At 33.1% G+C, this 20,913-nt stretch overlaps 1 pseudogene; it reads left to right on the forward strand.

Annotated features, from left to right (window-relative positions):
• Positions 1–6,154: 6,154 nt before the first annotated feature.
• LOC142634655 (protein NRT1/ PTR FAMILY 6.2-like) lies at positions 6,155–20,572 on the forward strand (annotated as a pseudogene).
• Positions 20,573–20,913: the final 341 nt, after the last annotated feature.

Genomic DNA, 20,913 nt, shown 5'->3' on the forward strand with positions numbered 1-20,913 from the left:
CATTTAAACAATCCAAGTAACATTCACAAATTACTCGTGCATATGAACAACAAATCAAACACACATACAACCATGATTATCGATGTGAACAACGAACGAAACAACTACCGGAAATAATGATCCTTACACCACCGAAGTCTACAAGTAAATAGATTAAACATATATAAAACAAGAATATAGTACATATGACAAGCACATAAATCTAAATAAAGTTCTACTCTCCACTCCCCGGTATATAATCGGACCACATAGCTTTGCATATCTCATCTCTCTTAGCATTCCACACTCTCATCGTCTTCAAGGGACTCCCGACGTGATCGTGTTTCTTGTTGAGAGCCACTACCCTACTTGCTTGGTTCATTGCAGCTTCCATAATATAGTCGCAGGATCAACCCCCATAATGTGATTATGAATCACACAACATGCTAACACTACTTTCACTTGTGTTTCAAAAGACCAAAATGGTTCTGCATCCAACACTCGAAAACGTTTCTTCAACACTCCAAATCCTCGCTCAATGGTAGTTCTCAAGGAAGAGTGTCGGAGGTTGAACAATTCTTGTTCATTCTCAGGAGGACGATCACTAAACTCTTTCAAGTGATATCGCACACTCCGATAGGGTGACGAAATTCCATTTTTATTACCATACCCAGCATCACCAAGATAATACTTACCTACATATGTTAAAAAATAAAACCAAATCACTACTATGCTTCGAAAAATGCACAAAATTTATTAAATTAATAAACTCAAAAGGTGAAGTCATCCTATAATACCTGAGGGAATTGAAAATCCCCGTGGCCTAGCAAATGCATCATTTAACACACGTGAATCATGTGCACTGCCTTCCCATCCAGCCAATACATAAGTGAACTTCAAGTCAAAACTAATGGCAGCTAACACATTTTGTGTGGTTCCACCTTTGCGACCACGAAACCTTCCTTGTATCTCGGAGTGGCACGTATGCACGCACAAGTGTACCCTCTCTCGCTCCAACACAATCCTAATTTTCGACAAACATAATGATTTAGAATTACACAAACTTTCACAATTTACACATATACACAAGTCTTAATATTTACCTTGAAATAGGGGTAGAACCTTTTGCTATCCCTTATCTCTGGGGGTGTATCTTCGCTAGGCAGTCTTATTAGAGCTCTAAATAATTTCAGGACCCCCCTAAGGACGACGTTGAAGTATCTATGGACAGCTTCGTTGATCTATGGAACCGACTACCAATTACACGAAACCTCACATTATGACCAATAATATGTAAAAAAATTAGCACTTGCTCTGTAACGGACATGTGCGTAGTAGGGCGTATGTGCTCCCCCTCAGTGAGGATGTGACATAAGTGGTGGAAAGCTATAGGTTTCATCCTAATTTGACTAACACAAAGTCTCTCACTTCCATGCAGAATACTATTTATGTAATGCTCTCTTTCGGCTGCATGATTAACATAAGGCGCCCTAGGCGGTCGTTCTACGTCGCAATTTCCTTACCAACGCAACCCCCACGGGAGGACGGCATGCAACCGAGGCAAGAAGCTCGCTTTGGTTTTTTTCTTCATCTAAAACATCACAAACATTGTGGTCTAAGAGGTATGCAAACAAGCATGATATTGAGTACACAGTATATAGAAACAACCACAACAGTAAAACAATCCAAATTCAAGCAATCTATAGTATTTTTTTTTTCTTGAACAAGTGAGATCAAAACCATTATGAGCAGCCATAAAATGTTTAATTCCCCTCTAAATAATAATCTAAACATTTTCTACGTAAACAGTAGGGTACCCATCAACAAAAACACCAAGAGCAGAAAATCCCCAACAAATCACATTGCATTTAATTAAATAATTGTAAGAGCAGCAAAATTGATATTTCTGTATAATTGTAAGAGTAGCAAAATTGAATTTCTGATATCAATAATTTCATAAATAACTAGATAATTATAAAAAACAAAAAAGTAAATCAATAATTAAATAGGTATTTAATTAAATAATTATATATATATATATATATATATATATATATATATATATATATATATATATAAGCCAGAATGATGTCAACCCAGAGCACCATTTGCAGAGGGTGGTCGGAGGTTTGGTCGGGTTTTGTAGAGGGGTGGGTCGGAGGTTTGTGGGTCGGAGGTAGGTGGATTGGGGGTGTGGGTTTGTCCAGTGGGCCGGAGCTTTGTGGGGATCGGAGGAGTGTGGGTTGGGTTGTGTGGGTGTGGGCCGGAGGTGTGGGTCGGAGGTTGTGGGTCGGAGCTGGGTGGATCGGGATGGGTCAAGTTCGTCGGCGATGTGGGGCTGTGGGTTTGTCCAGTGGGCCGGAGCTGTGTGGGGATCGGAGGAGTGTGGGTGTGGGCCGGAGGTGTGGGTCGGAGGTTGTGGGTCGGAGCTGGGTGGATCGGGATGGGTCAAGTTCGTTGGCGGTGTGGGGCTGTGGGTTTGTCCAGTGGGCCGGAGCTGTGTGGGGTTCGGAGGAGTGTGGGTGAGGTTGTGTGGGTGTGGGCCGGAGGTGTGGGTCGTTTGGTGTGTGAAGGGGACTGCGAGAAACGGTGGAGAAAACTCACCGTGGGAGTGGCGGTGCTCGTCGGACGGGGGTGAAGATCGGACCGGCTTGAGGCAGGGAGTGGAGCTTGGACCGGAGTCAGAGCCTGGAGCTTGACTTGAGGCAGCGAGAAGGCGAGGGGAAAATGAGGGCTGAATTCAATTGAAGGTAAAATACAAGTGGAAAAGGATTTTCGGGTCAGACAAAGGCATTTACGGTCAACTGTTTCCTATTTTCCATTTGACCAAATTTTCAGCCCGTGCCAAACATCCGAAAACGCGGAAAATCATTTCCTGAAACCGTTTACCGTCGAAACAAACGGAGCCTAAGTTATAGTATTTTTAGTTGGTTCAACTTGCACTGTTTCACCAATCGCTTTTGTTTTTTCTGAATGCGTAAAGTTACAGTAGTTTTGCTACATTATATTTGGTTTGTTCAATTCACAATGTTTCATAAAATAATAAAATATTAACACAATAAATTGGCACAATATTTTCACAATTGTTGAGGTGTTAATTTCTTATAGGTCAAAATAAAATAATAAAATATCACTAACCTCATCATACGCGCTTCGCACATGTGATAAAGCTTTTTTTTAGTGGTCCTATTTTGTAGCAAAAAAAAAAAAAAAACTAGTGTTTTTATTTTTTATATATAATTTTTATTTTAAGAATCTAATTTATAAGTGAATAAATCAATTTGAAAATGAACATATAAGTAACCCTATTTTTTTGCAATGTTTTAGTGGGAGTTAAAGTTGTATTTTTATTGGACTGTCCTTTAATTTTGTCTCTACTTAAACATAAGGGTGTAGGAGCTTTTTTGAACCAAAAAATGAGAATCTCAAATAGGAAACACCTCTTAAATAGTAGTATAGATATTGGATCCAACCACAACTAAAATAAAGTTATTGTACAAAAAAAGTGCTACATCCACAACATTTTTCACAACACTTTCACAACAAACCATAGGTGGGAAATTGTTATTGGTTCTAGTTTAAACTTGCTAATGAAATTACTTTTTTACCCACCCATAACAACTTGTAAAAACCTACTAATTATAATTTGTTATGAAAATATCGTGTACATAACATTTCTTTTGTGAAAATTTTAAGACATCTTGTTGTCGTCACAATATTTTCAAAACTGCTAGGCTATTAATTCTTTACAAGTCAAAATCTATTACCTAAATAAAAAAAGCCAATAGGCTTAGGAATAGTGTTCTGGTTTAGTCGAGTTAATTTTTTGACTCATTCTAATGCCACTAAAAAATCTTTCATACTTATTCTAGGCATTTGACTAATCTGGTAAGATGGATTTTTTTTTTCTTCTTCTCAAGTACACCAATTTGTTTTTTTTGTTTTTTATTTTATTTTATATTATACTATCTATATATAAAAAGAGCAAATGCCTTGAAGCTACATTATTTTTGGTTTGTTCAACTTGCACTGTTTCATTAGCCACTTTTTTTTTTTTTTTTGAATGTGTATAGTTACAGTTGTTTTGCTACATTATTTTTGGTTTGTTCAATTTGCAATGTTTCACAAAATAATAAAATATTGACATAAAAAATTGACACAATATTTTTACAATTGTTGAGGTGTTAATTTCTTATAAGTCAAAATAAAATAATAAAATATCATATTGGAACCAACCACAACTAAAAATAAAGTTATTATGCAAAAAAAGTGTTATATCCACAACATTTTTCACAACACCCTCATAACAAACTATAGGTGGTAAATTGTTATTAGTTCTAATCTAAAATTGCTAATGAAATTACTTTTTTGCCTACTAATAACAACCTACTACTTATAATTTGTTATGAAAATATTGTGGACATAACATTTCTTTTGTGAAAATTTTAAAACATTTTATTGTCATCACAATATTTTCAAAACTGCTTGGCTATCAATTCTTCACAAGTCAAAACAAAATATAAAAAGAGCCAATAGGCTTAGGAATAGTGTTTTGGTTTAGTCAAGTTTTTGGACTCATTTTAATGCTACTAAAAAACCTTTCATACTTATTCAAGGAATTTTGGCAATCTGGTGAGATGGATTGTTTTTCTTCTCAAATACAACAATTTGTTTTTGTTTCGTTTTATATTATATTATCTATATATAAAAGCGAATGCCTTGAAGCTACAATATTTTTGGTTTGTTTAACTTGCATTGTTTCACTAGCCACTTTTTACTTTTGAATGTGTAAAGTTACAATAGTTTTGCTACATTATTTTTGGTTTGCTCAATTTGCAATGTTTCACAAAATAATAATATATTAACACAACAAATTAGCACAATATTTTCACAATTGTTGAGGTATTAATTTCTTATTTGTCAAAATAAAATAATAAAATATTATATTGGAACCACCCACAACTAAAAATAAAGTTATTATACAAAAAAAAAATGCTACATTCACAACATTTTTCACAATACTTTCATAACAAACCATAGGTGGTAAATTGTTATTAGTTCTAATTTAAATTTGCTAATGAAATTACTTTTTTGCCCACTAATAACAACCTATTACTTATAATTTGTTATGAAAGTGTCGTGGACATAACTTTTCTTTTGTGAAAATTTTAAGACATTTTGTTGTCATCACAATATTTTTAAAACTACTGAGCTATCAATTCTTTACAAGTCAAAATAAAATATAAAAAGAGCCAATAGACTTAGGAATAGTGTTTTGGTTTAGTCAATTTTGGACTCATTCTAATGCTACTAAAAAACCTTTCATACTTATTCAAGGCATTTGGCCAATAAGGTGAGATAGATTTTTTTTTTTCCTTCTGAAGTACACCAATTTGTTTTTGTTTTGTTTTATACAGTATTTTTGGTTTGTTCAACTTATACTGTTTCACCAGCCGCTTTTTTTGTTTTTTTTTTTAATGCTTAAAGCTACATTAGTTTTGCTACATTATTTTTGGTTTGTTCAATTTGCAATATTTCACAAAATAATAAAATATTAATACAACAAATTGGCACAATATTTTTACAACTGTTGAGGTGTTAATTTCTTATAGGTCAAAATAAAATAATAAAATATCATATTGGAACCAATCACAACTAAAAATAAAGTTATTGTGCAAAAAAAGTGTTCCATCCACAATATTTTTCACAATACTTTCATAACAAAGTAAATTTTTATTGATTCTAATTTAAACTTGCTAATAAAATTACTGTTTTAGCCACCAATAACAACCTATTACTTATAATTTTTTATGAAAATGTTGTAGACATAAACCTAATCTATCTCAATTGTACAATGAGGGGCCACATTAAGATAAATATTAATTGGTTTTGACTCTTTGCTTATAAAAGGGGAAGCTCAAAGACCCAAGAAGCACAGACAAGTTGTGAACATAGAAGAAAAATATTCCTTATTTCCTTATCCTTCTTTTCCAGGTTTTGGGTAATCTTTTCCCTGATAGAAAACTCAATTGGTTAGTATTGCATTGAATACCATCTAGTTTCTCAGACATTTATTTGATAAATGGAAGTTGAAATACTTTCCCTCGTTCTTAACAATTTTCAGTTATATGTTGTCTCTTTTCAATTAAAATCTGTCTCTATCTCTTAGGAGAAGAAGATGAGTTTGACAGTTGCTGATGCTGTGGACTACAAGGGTTTCCCTGCTAAAAGATCTGAAACCGGTGGTTGGATGTCTGCTGCACTTATTCTTGGTTTGTTTCTCTAAACTCTTTTCACTGGTGCATTTTATTATTACTATTTTTTTTTTGGCCTGACAAAGCTGAACATTTTAGCCAATGAGCTCCAGCTCAAATGCTCAATGGACTCCTCATCTATTTACTTGTAAAAAAAGAATTGGCATTTCCTTCCCATTTTAAATAATGTAACACTAAAAATTTTATTTTCTTAAAAAATAACTGTTGACTAAACTTTCTTTATTTTAAGTTAAATGGATAAGTGCATGGTAGGTGGTGAGCTTGTAGGTTTAAGATCATTGGGTGTATGTGTAACTTACCAATAATAATAAATAAATAAAATTAAATAAATAAAACTGAAAATTTTAATAATATCTCATGCATGTAGAAATCATCACCGATTTGCATAGGCCGATTATTATTTGTTCAAGTGTTTTACACATGTGCATGTGTGATGAATCCAGGGCTGGCTCAACGAATTTGGGGGCCCTAGACAAAAGCTTTAAACGGGGTCTTTTATTATATTTAATTATAAATTCATTTTTTTTTCAATTAAAATTTATTTTTCTTGCTTTTTGAGAGGCAAAATTACTAATTAAATTTTTGCATTCAAGTTCCGCTAACATTTTCTTTTCAATTGATAATATGGCTAATCCACTTAATCTTTCTAGTGACATAGTTGATCTTAAATAGAATTTATTAATTTTAATTTTGAAAAACTTCTTTCTGCGGATGCAACTGTAACAGATATAGTTAGTAATATTCTGAAAGCAATACATGCATTTGGAAAAGATTCTAGCCTCTTTATATAATTTAGTACATTAATTGGAGAGTTTTCATTTATTTTCAAAACTTCTTTTAAAACTTTTAGTTCTGAAAATAAATCTAAGCCATCAATATCGGAATAAGTTTCATGTGTGAGAAAACATTCAAGATTAAGATAAATTTTTTTTTTCAAATTATCATCATCTAGTGATTTTAGTTTTTCAAAATTAAATAAAAAGCAAAAATATTTTCATATATCTGAAATTGTTCAAACCTACTTTCAATTGAAGAAATAGCTTGATCTACTATATATATAATAATAATAATAATAATAATTAATTCTAAAATATTCTTCAGTGGATTGTGTTGTCTCATTATTGACATTCTCATCAAACTGTTTCTTTCTACGAATTATACGTTTTTCACGAAATATAGGCTCTATTTCCATTTTGGTTGCAATTTCTTTAGATGAATTCATAGCAGATGTAAATCCATCTTCTCTATATTTTTTTAAAAAAAGACGCGAGACCTTTTAATTAATTTATAGCAACATCAATATGCATGTCTTTCGATTGTAAATTTTTACTAACAGAGTTAACAACAAATAATATGTCATACCAAATGGTCATACCCAGCAAAAACTCAAAACTTTCAATCTTATATGTTACTAAACAATCAGCTTCACTTTTTGTTTTGGGATCTTCACTTGTTTTTGCCAATTGTAACAAAACATCTCTTATTTCTAAAGCTTGAAATTTTATTGCTTTCACACTTTCAATTTGACTTTCCCAACGTGTTTGTGACAATGACTTAAGAGTTAAACCTATCATATTATCTTGTAATCGCTTTGTGGAAAAAGAAAATAGTGTGTATATACGTTGTACTACTCCAAAAAAAGATATAACTTTAGGACAAGAATTAGCCATATCACATAGGACAAGGTTGAGATTATGACAGCCACATGGCGTGAAAAATTCTTTAGGATTTATATCAAGAATTCTTTTTTGTACCCCTTGTTTTTTTACTTTCATATTAGACCCATTATCATATCTTTGTTCACGTACATCATTAATATCAAGTTCAAGATTTTTTATTGCATTTATAATTTCATTGAAAAGACCTTTTCCAGAAGTATTATCTACCTTTAAAAATTACACAAAATGTTCATCTATTTTTATTGAACTTATTGAAATATCCACGCATCTTAGTATGAGAGTCATTTGTTCTTGATGACTTACCTTAGGGGTACAATCAAGTATAATTGAAAAGTATTTGCTTCTTTAATCTTTTTTATAATTTTACTTTTAATTTCATTTGCTAATAATTGTATCACTTCATTTTGTATATTATGTCCAAGATAATGATTATGGATTGCACCATGTTGAATACGTTGAACATGTTCTTGCATTACTGGATCAAATTCTGCAATCATTTCAATTATTCTTAAAGAATTTCTGTTATTTTCTTGATAGATCTTTTCGTTTTTTCCTCGGAATGCCAAATTATTTTTACCAAGATTTTTTACCACCGCTATTATTCTTAATAACACTTGTTTCCAATGATCTCTCTTTCTTAATTTGTTCTTGGACATTTTTATCAATTGTTTTATTCTTCAATAATCTTAGTGCTAAATCAATCCAAGTATTCAAATTAGTAATATGCTCATTGGCTATTTCATGAATTTTAAGAATAGAACTAATATTTTTCCAATCCTTAGTTCCTCCATTAGCTAGTTGATTTGTATTAGATTTTGAATTAAATAACTTGCAACAAAAACAAAATACTTTATCTAGGTCTTTCGAATACACTAACAATTTTCTATCATGTTTCTCCCCATTTGGTAATTTTTGAATATAATGCGTAGTAGAAAAATGTCTAGATTTCTTATCTATAGGAAAGTTTAGATCATCAACTCTTATTGGACCATTTTCTACTAACAAATCTCTTAATTTTATATCAATAGTTTTCCATTGACTTGGATCAAAAATATTTGTAGGAATATAATTAGGTTGATCATTAATATTTTCACTCTCCTCTAAATAATTTTGAGCTTCATCATCAAGAATAGTGACATTACATGTTTGAACATTATCATGATCACCTTCGTTTATCATTTTGTTGTATATTTTCTTATCTTCTAACTCTTTTTGATGAATTTCTTGTTCATTTATGAAACCTTCACTCAAAGTTTTTGCAAGATTTTGTTTTTTACTAGTAATAAATTTGTTCATAGCTCCTTTTTGAGATTCAAGCTTGGTTTGGATAGCGCTGAACGCGTCCAGCGTTCAGCGTTTTCCTTTTTCTTTTTTTTTCCCCTGCTGCCCATTTCTGCTTTTAGGGGACAAGTTACTGTGCGTGCACAGTGTGCGCACTATTGACGCACTGTGCACGCACTGTTCACGCAATTTTTAGCAATTTTTTTATAAAAATGGATCCCACAATACTATTCACACATTTAAAAATTATTTTGTTACAGTGTTTTCAGTTTTCAGCTGTATCCAAACGGACCCTCAATTAGTTCTTCTCTTTGTCTTTTTTTTTTTTTTTTAGTTTTTCATATCCAGATGGATATTGTCTAGTAGACATTTGTAATTAAAAAATATTAATGAATAAATGAAACACAATCTATAATAAAAAAATTACAATTTAACTAGAATAATATAAATTTAATGTATAAAACAATAAAACCTGGCTTATCAAAAGCACAATTGTAGCTTTACTTAATATGATCACTTTGCACTTTAAACCTGCACAAATATATTAAAATTAAAATTAATACAAAGTAAATTATTCTAAATTTCTAATTTTGTTATCAATACTCCCTTTTTGTGTAGGATTGTAGCAGTAAACTTTTTTTTTTTTTGGAGCAAAATGTGTAGAACTAAATTAACTTGATTGAATCCACTAAGACCAGCCCACTATCCATCCATACCACTAAATTTGACTTAAAAAAAAAAACCAAACCGTGTAGGATTAGGATCCATGCTTTACCATAATCCATTCCATAGTCTTCTAGAAGATACTAAACTTGATCCACTAAGACCAGCCCACTATCCCTTCATACTACTAATTTTGATTTCTTTAAAATAAAAAATAAAAACATGTAGGACTAGGATCAATACACAATACTTTAACTTCCATACCACTAAATCTAATTTCTTAAAAAAAAAAATAAACGTGTAGGACTAGGATCAATATTTTAACTCTTTAAGTGGGTCCATTCCATAGCCTTCTAGAGAATACTAAAGAAATCAAAAGTTAAGAGTACAAACAAAAGAGAGTAAAGAGTACAACTAAAGTTAGGCCAAAATGGAAAATAAAAACCCAGTAGCAAACCATGAAGAAGACGGAAGAGGCAAAGGAAGAGATAACAAAAAAAGAACTTGAAATGAAGATCTGTGAACACACCAAGTCTATTATCAACACCAATTGATGAGTAAGCCAACTAAAAAGAGTTTTTTTTTTAGAATCAAGATGGAGAGAGTGGGTGTTTTTTTTTTGCGTTGTCTTACTTGTCTATTCTTTATTTTTTCTGCCTTTTGTTATCTTTCCTTCTACATTTTATTACTTGTATATTGAGAAAATCAGTCTCTTTCTTTCTCTCCCTCTCTACATTTCAAGTAATAAACATGAGTTTTCTTAATGAAATGTGGTACAAAGGTTTGATCTAGAGGATACTTGGATGTGGTGATTTTTTTTTTTTTTTTTTTTTTTCTGAGAAAGCTAAAGATTTGGTGATGTGATTGGACTTCATGTCATTTCAGTCTTTTTGCTTTGTGAGAAACAATTAGAAATAGTTTGTTGTTCTAAATTTTCAATTAAGGGCTTAAATAATTTGGGTGGGGTCTTACATCTTTTGGGCGAACCTTACTTCTTCTTTTTTCTTTTTTCTTTTTTTTCAAATGAGAAAGCAACATTATATAATATATTAGTACTATTGAGTGCCCTCTTACAAGTGGGGGCCTTAGGCGGTGGCCTAAATGGCTTATAGGTTCAGCCGGCACTGGATATCTTTTCATGTCCTTAGGTTGGCTAGAAAGCAATATAGGGACAATAGGATACTTTAGTTTCTATTGTTGACATTTTCTTTCCATTATAGGTGAGTGATTATTTTACGAACTTGTCTCCTTCGTGAGTTCTATATATAGTCATTACTTCGTAATTCCTACGTAATGGAATAAAGCATCTAAAAAGTAATATAAACAATATCCCACAATGTGTAGGAAAAGTAGAGCAAAAAAGCGAGGAGTGGGGTGTAGTAAAGCATGTGAAATGTTTTAAACATAGATAAGATTTTTTTTTTTTGCTAAATAAAAAGGGGTTGGGGCAACTATTATGACTCACCTCCTAGACGTTACCATAGGAGTATCCCTTGTTAGAGAATGTTGGATTTAGCCATAGTGGTCGGGAGTAACCACAGACCTCACTCTAACCCCACGAGAATGTTGTAATTTTATTTTTTAAAGTTATATTCCACATACAAACCTTTGTTCTTATGGGGTTATAACTTATAAGGATGTGAATGTGATATTGAGGAAATAAAATTTTAAGTTTCAAAAGATAGATTTCAATGGAAATAAATTGATTTCAATTAGCTTCTTAACTACTAGTACTTCTAGTTTAAGAATAACTTAACTCGATGGGTTTTATTCAATATAGTCTATGTCACTGTTCACTTTAGTTTTCATATAAGTTGTTAAAATAGCCACGAGAAGAAATAGACAAGATAGCACTAGTTCCCCAACATAGTTGTTATGTGATAGTCTTATCAAGTAATAACATTATAATTTTGAACAATTAATAGCGAAGACAAGTAAATCAATTGAACAACTTATCTGATTATCTCTGCTCAATGATGATTACTAACGTTTAATCTTTTTTACATTGGTATGATTTGCTCGAATATCTTATATTTAAATTAATCTTTTAACTTCATACATTAATAATGATTATGATTTCTATACTTGTTTGCTACATACATTTTTAGCCTGTTTAAATTATGAGGTAGTTTAAGCATTACAATGATTATACTAACTCCTATGCTAGGCTCAAAAAATTATAACTTTTACATTATATTTTCTGTGTTGATCAAATATTGTTTAATAAATTAATTTTTTCTTATATTAATAATTTTTATATAAATTGTCTTCAATATTATATCTTAATCTTGCCCCCCCTAAATCAAATTCCTGGTTCTGTGACTGCCCATGAGAGAGCTAGTAAATTATGAGTTAGTTGCAAGAGTCATCCTCACTCCCCGTTAGGGTTCAAACGTGCGACCTCAAGATAGCGATCACTCACCTTGATCAATAGGCCACCCATTGTGAGGGTCCTTTTTTGACAAAATCTCCAAGCCCAAAATAGAAGCAAAGACCTTGGGCCTTGCAATTATTGTGTTAAGGAACTGGGCTTGGTTCACTGCAACTAAAAGGATTGTTTACGAACCAAGTGGTGCACAGAGTAGGGATCCTGCAATACGTATGTTCTAACAAGCAAAAATGTGTATATAAATATATATATATATATATATATATATATATATATATATATATATATATGTATTGAACAACAAGAAAAACAGTAAAGGAACAATAAATAAAGAAGGACACAAAATGAATGTTAAGGATCCTTAAATCAGTAAGGAATATTTCATTACTTTTAATTGATGAATTACAAAGTGCTCACTAAGACATGTTACAAAGCCCAAATAAACTCAAAAATTATAGACTTAGATGGCCCTCTAAGCTTCTAAGACTTGAAAAATTTGAATCCCTTTGAATTCGAGTATGTTCTATAGTGGCTGCCCAGTACACCGGACAATGTTTCTTTTCCCTTTACTACTCTCTTTGAGTTTTTTGATAGAGTTTTCTCAATGATTCTATTTTGATTTTTTGTTGCTGAATGCCCCTTCACTGTTGGCCGCTTCCTCCTTTTATAGCACCATTCTAGGGCTCTGGGGTACCACTGGTTCCCTTCCTTTGCTCCTCTGGGTACCAGAGCCTGTGGTATGCCAACAGCTTTGGCGGCTGGTTCCTTTCTTTTTTTCTTATAGTTTTTTTCTTTTGGTGTTTTTTCTTCAAAAGCCTCTTATTGACCTTCCATTCTAAGGTGTCCTTTGGGAGCTGACCTTCAATCTCTCTTCCTCCAAGGCTTCTCTATCTTCCTTTTTCAGACTTAGCTTTTTGGGCGTCCTTCCTTTTGTCATTTTTCCTAAGTGAGCCAATTCTATCCTTGCCGAGTTGAAAGTTCCTCTAGCTACTTCCCTTCATGGTTTTTCTTCCTGGGTTCCCCAAGGTACCAGCCTCCTTGTTCATGAGTTGGTACCTTCCAATCCTTCTGATTCCCTTCTGCATTATTGGGTGATTGAGAAGGACGCTTCTGCTCTTCGTTCCCTGTGTTTCTTGGCACTCCTTTTGAGCTGTCTTAATCTCACTCCCAGCTGTACTGCACGTCCCGAGGACCCCAAGCTCCTGGCAACCTCTGGGTATCTCGGCCCAGTATTTACTGCTGGACTCTTTTGATTTTCTGATCTTGATAGGCTGGGTTTTTTATTTTTTATTTTTTTTCCTTTCCCCCCTTCGTTTGATAGGCCCTAAGGCCTATCCCTCCATGGATTTTGGGCTTGAAATCTTTTTAATGTACTTGGGCCTACTCCTCTCCCTTTTGTGGGGAGTTTTAACCCTTTTATTATTATTTATCATGGAGTGCATTCACTGTGCTGCTTTGGGCCTTGATATTGTAACTTTTTATACCTCAACACCCATCTAGGTGGTACATAGATAAGATTTTATTCATGTGATAATTTTCTGTGTATTTTATTTGAGTGTGGTGAAATTTATTGCAGAGTATTTGATACTTTCATCTTGAGTGTAAAACTTATTATTCTGTCAAAACTTTCGCAATTGCAAATCTCAACAATGCATTTCTTCTAAGTCTTTCCTGGAGTTAATTAACTTGAAATAAGAATGCAGCTTTCCTCCGCTGCATTTATTAAAACAATGAAGTTAACATTTTAAGATTGTTAAGTCTTTATTATCAGAAGAAAGCCCATCCTAAAAATTAATATTGCCTTAGGTAGGAAATACTTCTGAGCTATTGCTTCTAAGTTGAATCCGAGCATGCCCATTTATGAATGATACTGGTTGTTTGTTCATACGTGCTTAGTGCTACACTAAACTTTAGGTGCTGAATTTATTATTACTATAACTGGAAATGTATCGATATGTACGTAGGTAGCAGTGTAGCACTGGCAATTTGCAAAGTGATAAGATCGCATATAGATAAGTTTCAGGTTTAAACTATTTTTTTTTAGATAAAATAAAAGTCCATAATCTAATTTCAACACTGATACATTGCCGCGGGTAAGAATTTTAAAAAAAATATTCAACGCTGAGATCTTATAATTCAATTAAAACTTTCCAAAAGATCAAAAGCTACATTCTGGTTATATTATTTCTTTTTTGGAGAAAACATTCTGGTCATATTCTTTAGTTCAACTAAACTATGAGGTTCTACCTTTTCAATAATACTTTATTCATCAGTAAAACAGCATTAGCATCAAATTCAAATTATCATACTCTATTTTGTTAGGAGTCATAGAAAAAGCTTTTCTCCCTTCATCAATTTCTTCCTAAATTTCTGCTTCTTGCGTTGAACTTAAAGATATTAATCTTATAACTTTAAATGGTAGTGTTAATAGGCACCAAAAGGTGTCTGCTAAGAAAATATTTTATGTCAGGTTTTTTATTAGCTTTATAGGGTGTGGATCCAATGGAACCAATTTTTTGAGTTTTACTTATCACTTTAGTGATGTTTTCAATCCCTTTATTCATTAATTCATGCCAATTTTTAAATTTTTTTTATTAGTTGAACTCCAAAATAACTCATCCTTGAGAAGTACCTTGCTAGCTTGTTAACATTTCCCAACTTTAAATTGAATAAGAACTTATACTATATCTATTCATTTCTTAATTAGTACAGGTGTTGAATTACGTGAGAGGCTTTCAACAATGGCAATGTTAGTCAACCTAGTGACGTACTTAACTGGAACAATGCACCTGCCTAGTTCAACTTCAGCCAATATTATTACTGACGTCTGGGGCACATCATTTCTCCTGTGTTTGCTTGGAGGCTTTGTTGCTGATACTTTTCTAGGTAGATGCAAGACAGCAGCAATTTTTGCTGCAATAGATGCACTAGTAAGTTTAAACTATGGAAAATACTAAAATTACTAAGATTTCACAAAAGTCTTACAAATTAAACTAATATGAGAATAAATATGATTGTTGTTATTTAATAACATAACAACATAATTGATGATGCCAAGAAAATCAGTAGGCTGGATGCTTCGGACTTTAAAGGACTACTGGTTTCTTCTACGGCCTGAAAAAGAAAGAAAAGCGTATCAAAGGCGACCGGGGCTGCCGGCCAAAAATCCTCCGATGGTAAAGTTAGTTTTTCCCTCTAAGTAATCTGAGTTCCAACTTTTTTTTGAGTAAAAACTGAACATACCTTTGCCTTGTCTGAATCAGTCTTTATATAGTGCCTTCATAGACGGTTATCGAAATAGGAACCTCTCCTGGATTCGAGGCTTAAATGTAACTGCCATAACCGTTCAGGAGTTACACTTCTATTTCACAACGGATACATGACCGTTATGCGTGGGATAAAGGATTGTCACATTATATTCGGAGATTCTCCTAAGTATGATACCCTCGTCCTGAATTTCCTTCGTCGAATGCACCTGCTGATTCCAAGTGTAAAATCCTAGTCCATGGATCTTTACGTGGACGAGTCCTCTCAGGGTAGGCTGTGCGCATCCCACGGACGAGGGATGTAGTTTCGCTATCACCCTTTGGACGTCCTTATTCGTTACCCTCGTCCTGAGGATAACTTCTGGACGGCTGCCGAGGTGATGACCGTCCATGGACGGTTTGGGTGGTTTGAGTGTTTTCATCCCACATCAATAATATTTAAATTACTTTTTAAAAATTGACACATAGTTTGTAAAGTTTATATGGAAAAGAGTAATGCAACTGGACAATAATTTTCACAATATTATTATTATTATTATTTGCAGTTGAGTTGACAAGTTTTTGCTAGTTCCCATTTGAGTTCAATATTGATATCATTTTTCCCACTATTAATAACAATTTGTAACCTTTGAAATTTTACGCGTCTCTACTCTCTAGACTTCTTGTATGTGTAGTATTTTTAGCATCACTCTAAAACTATATTCCCACTTGTTCTTCTAGTTATATTTCTTTTCATTGATTTTCTAGCTCCATGGTAAATACAAATCAGTTCACTCTAATTAAAGTTATTAGTGTGTAACCCTGTACATATGCGCAGATATAATTAAAAACAATTACAATTATACAGTTTAAATTATACATATTTTTTTAGAAGATGTTCAAATTATAGATGGTATTAACTTATAGTTTTAAAAAAAAAAATACATTTCTAAAATATATAATGGTTTCTTATTATAAATAAATAAAATTATAATTTGTAATTTAATTGGTTTTAGACTCTTCGATTTTTGTACTCAATAATTTACTTGCCATAAAAATTAAAAACTTAGATGGATACATGACAGAAAATTAGACTTCAATTGTAATCCAATTTAAAATTTAATTGAATTTGGACTCTTTGATTTTTAAACTTAATAATTCACTGGCACAAAATTTAAAATTAAATAAGTGGTGCAAAATTGAGAATTCAATTAAAATTTAATTGGATTTTTTCTAAGTTTTCGCTATATATATTGGTCATATTAATTCCAAGCATTACGTTCTTTACTTCGTTTTTTTTCTTTTGTTTGCATGGTGATTTAGGGCACTGGTGCATTAGCATTATCAACAAAATTACCCCAGCTGCGCCCACCTCCTTGCGGTACAACTGCCAGTACTACTCACTGCCAACAAGCCAATAAATTGCAAATGGGAATTCTATACATGGATCTCTACATAATTGCGTTAGGAATTGGTGGCCTAAAATCAAGTGTATCAGGGTTTGGAGCTGATCAATTCGACGAGAAAGATGAGGAAGAGAAGGCTAAGAGGGATTACTTCTTCGATAGGTATTTCTTTTTCATTAGCATAGGAACTTTGACTGCGGTCACGGTGCTTGTGTATTTACAAGATAAAGTGGGTCGAAGCTGAGTTTATGGAATTTGTTCTGTTTCGATGTTCATAGCCATTATAGTCTTCTTATTTGGGACTAAGAGATACAGAAACAAGAAAAGCTTGGGAAGCCCCTTGGTTCATATTTCCCAAGTTATTGTAGCCGCTACAAGGAAAAGGAATATGGACCTCCCTTTTAATGTTGGATCATTGTACGAGGATTCTCCTGAGGCTTCAAGAATTGATCACACGAATCAGTTCCGGTAAGTTTATTTCTTAGAAATTTCATGTCTTTAATATTTCAAAACCATTGTTATATGGACAAAAAATTGGTTATAACAGTATTAACTATTAAGGGCTACGATTCAATCGAGCATTGAGCTTGTCAAAATTATGACAAGTGTCTACTTATGACCACATATCATTATGATCTTGACAGTTCAGTGCACAGAAGCACTCAACCTAAGTAATAGACCTTTTATGGATTTTTGCTATAAGTATTAGTTCTCTTTTTATTGTTTTAGTTTCTTGAACAAGGCATCCATTGTTGCGGAAGGTGAAGTTGATCAGAACAATGCTGGTTCTGCTCCAAACCTTTGGAAGTTATGCTCAGTGACAAGGGTGGAGGAGGTGAAAATGATAATAAGACTGCTACCAATATTGACTGCAACAATAAGCAAAATTCTTTTCTTCTCTTGAGATGGAACCTTTTGCTTATGATTCTTTCAACCCGCTGTTCAATCTTACATGATATTCCTTGTTCAATTTATTTTTATAGATTTTGGTGCTAGGCTGCTATTTGAAGACTTTGTTGCACCAAGTTGGCTTTCATAAATCGGTTTGATTTTGTTCTATAGGAGCACATGTATACTTTCTTGCCCCCCCCCCCCCCCCCTTTTTTTGTATAGCTGGTAATAGTAAGTTACAAAATTTAAAATCACTTTCTTAATGAAAGTCTGTGCTTCCATTTTGTGTATTTTATTTAATCTCAGTACTCTCAGTATGATTTTAGCTGGCTACTTGTTAAGGAGTTTGTTGCAGCAAACTTCGCTTCTCATGATTGCTTGTAAGTGCTTTATATATTGTTCCCTTAAACATGATGGCTTGTAAGTGCTTTATAGTGCTTTATATATTTTTACTGGAATGGGACTGATTTTCAAGATTTATGATGGCTGAATCAATGCTCATGGTTGGTGGCAATAATCCTCAACTTAAGTTGCTGCATAACTGATGTTGGTGCTGCTGCTGGAGGCTTAATTAGCTGCATAATTGCTAGAACAAGTGTGTGTCTTTTTAGAACAAGTGTTGATGCCAGGTTGGTCATTCTTAGAACAAGTGTGTGTCTTTTTTCTTTTTCTTTTTTTTCCCTTTCATTCTTAGTTTCAGTCTTTACAGTAAAGAACTGGTGTGGTGGCTGTGTATCAGTGTATTATCTATATATGCATTCTGAATTGGTATTTAATCTGTGTTTGAGCTCTTTCTTTGACTAGGTTGGATTACACAAAATTTATTCAGTTATAGACTTAGAATATATGTTAGATAATTTTAAGTCAATGGAGACAATGATATAGTTCACAATCCCATGTGACTTTTGCTTAAATCAATTTCATTTTATAAATTTTGTGACTTATGTGTCTTTCATTCTGGAATAGAATGGGGTTGAAGATTCATGGCCAAAGGGAGAGCAAAAAAAAACAAGGCTATAGCTGCGTTTTTAAAATGGGGCCATAGTAATGGGCTGAAGCCGCGTTTCTAAAACGTGGTCACAGTTGTGGGATAAAGCCGCGTTTTTAAAAACGCGGCTTAGGCTCACAACTATGGCTGCGTTTTGAACGCGGCTAATTTATCTTACAGGCAGTCAACTTTTGTCCTATAGCCACGGCTAAAAAACGTGGTCATAGACCCCTCTAGGCTATAGTTACGCATTTTAGGCCATGGGTAAAAACGCGGCCTAAAAAAACGCGGCTATAGACCAAATCGTCCTATAGCCACGTTTTTCAGACCTATAGCCACGTTTTAAAAACGCGGCTATAGAACCTTTTTTTTGTAGTGCCACAACCATTGTATTCTGGACTACACAAGCGCAGATGATCACCTTTGCAGTTGAGCAAGCAAGTACCATGGATAGAAGGATTGGAAATTTTCAAATTCCAGCAGCATCTCTTAATGCCTTCTTTGTAGCAGCCATTATGATCACTTTGGCTGTTAATGACCGTCTCATCATGCCTCTATGGAAAAAATGGAAAGGGGAACCAGGTTCATACTAATCTCATATATATATATATATATACACACACGTTCAAAAAGTAAATTACATAAATGATCTTTTTTCATAATTTTTTTATAATTGAGATGATAAGTTTGGAATGATTGACAAATAAATTGTTGAACTTATATAAAAGTCAATAACATATCATCTTAGTAGTTGCGAAAAATGTTAAAAAGTTTGTAGCATTATAATATTCACATGTTTTCAATAAACCAATTTGACTTCTTGAATATGTCCGACAATGATAATTAATACATTTAAGCATATAGAGGCCTAATAAGTTTATGCATGTAATGATAAACCGGTGTAAGTGGTGAGCCTATTCAAAAATGAATAATACTTTGTCATTTCAATAGTTTTGAAAGATGTTGTTACAGTAGCACCAAGTATATTCATGACTTTACCGAAACCTAGTTTGACTTGACGAAAATGTTCCACCATAATAATTGATACATATGAAATTATACATGCGGAGACATAATCAGTCTACTTATATAAGTATGTATGCATTAAGTTAACTGTATTAGTGTGTGCACAATAGTAAATAGTAACTGTTTCTAACTACCAATTAAAACTATACTTCTTGAAGGCATTTTTCCTTGCTTATATATACGTTGAAAAGAAAGAATATATGATTCATCACTTTCTCTGCAACAGGCTTTGCAAATTTACAGAAAATTGCAATAGGACTCGTCCTATCAATTTTCGGAATGGTAGCTGCGGCCCTATGTGAGAGAAAACGGTTGTCAGTGGTAAAAGCTGTGGGTGGCACCACCTCTACTTTGCCTATAAGCGTCTTCTACTTAATCCCACAATATTTCTTGGTTGGTTCTGGTGAAGGCTTTATCTACACTGGCCAACTTGATTATTTCATAACTGGATCACCCAAAGGAATGAAAACCATGAGCACCGGTCTCTTTTTCACAACTCTAGCTTTTGGTTACTTTGGTAGTAGTTTCTTGGTTTCGGTGGTGAATAAGGTGACTGGAAGCAAGAATGGACAAGGATGGCTGGTTGGCAATATCAATTATGGGAGGCTTGACTATTTCTATGCACTCCTAGCCGTACTTGGTGCTATAAACTTTGTTATGTATCTTGTTTGTGCAGCTTGGTGCAGGCCAACGAAAGCTAAATCTGCTTTTATTGTTAATGGGTCCGGTGCTGAGGAGAAGTGCTACTAATCAGTCATTAGGGTTAAGCACGTTATGTCTATTTTTCCCAAGTTTGTTTACATTATTAACTTATTAAGGAATGGTTTTGGTTTAATTTCTAATCTATTTCTCTTGCAAAGTAATAACGCTTATAAATAAAGTGTCTTGAGATTTCTTCTACCTGAATCTCCGTTCTCTCCCATTTACCCCTTCTCCCCTTTAAAGAAAATTAAAGAAATAAGAATTTCAATCCTGCGGCGAAGCCAAGATTTTAATTTAGGCTAGAGGCAGTAAAAGTAAAATTAATCTGTAAAATATTAATTGGTATCAATAACAAAATAAATAAAAAATTATATATTAATATAATTATC

This window comes from Castanea sativa, chromosome 1 (genome assembly GCF_040712315.1).
Source record: "Castanea sativa cultivar Marrone di Chiusa Pesio chromosome 1, ASM4071231v1".
NCBI classification, from domain to species: domain Eukaryota; kingdom Viridiplantae; phylum Streptophyta; class Magnoliopsida; order Fagales; family Fagaceae; genus Castanea; species Castanea sativa.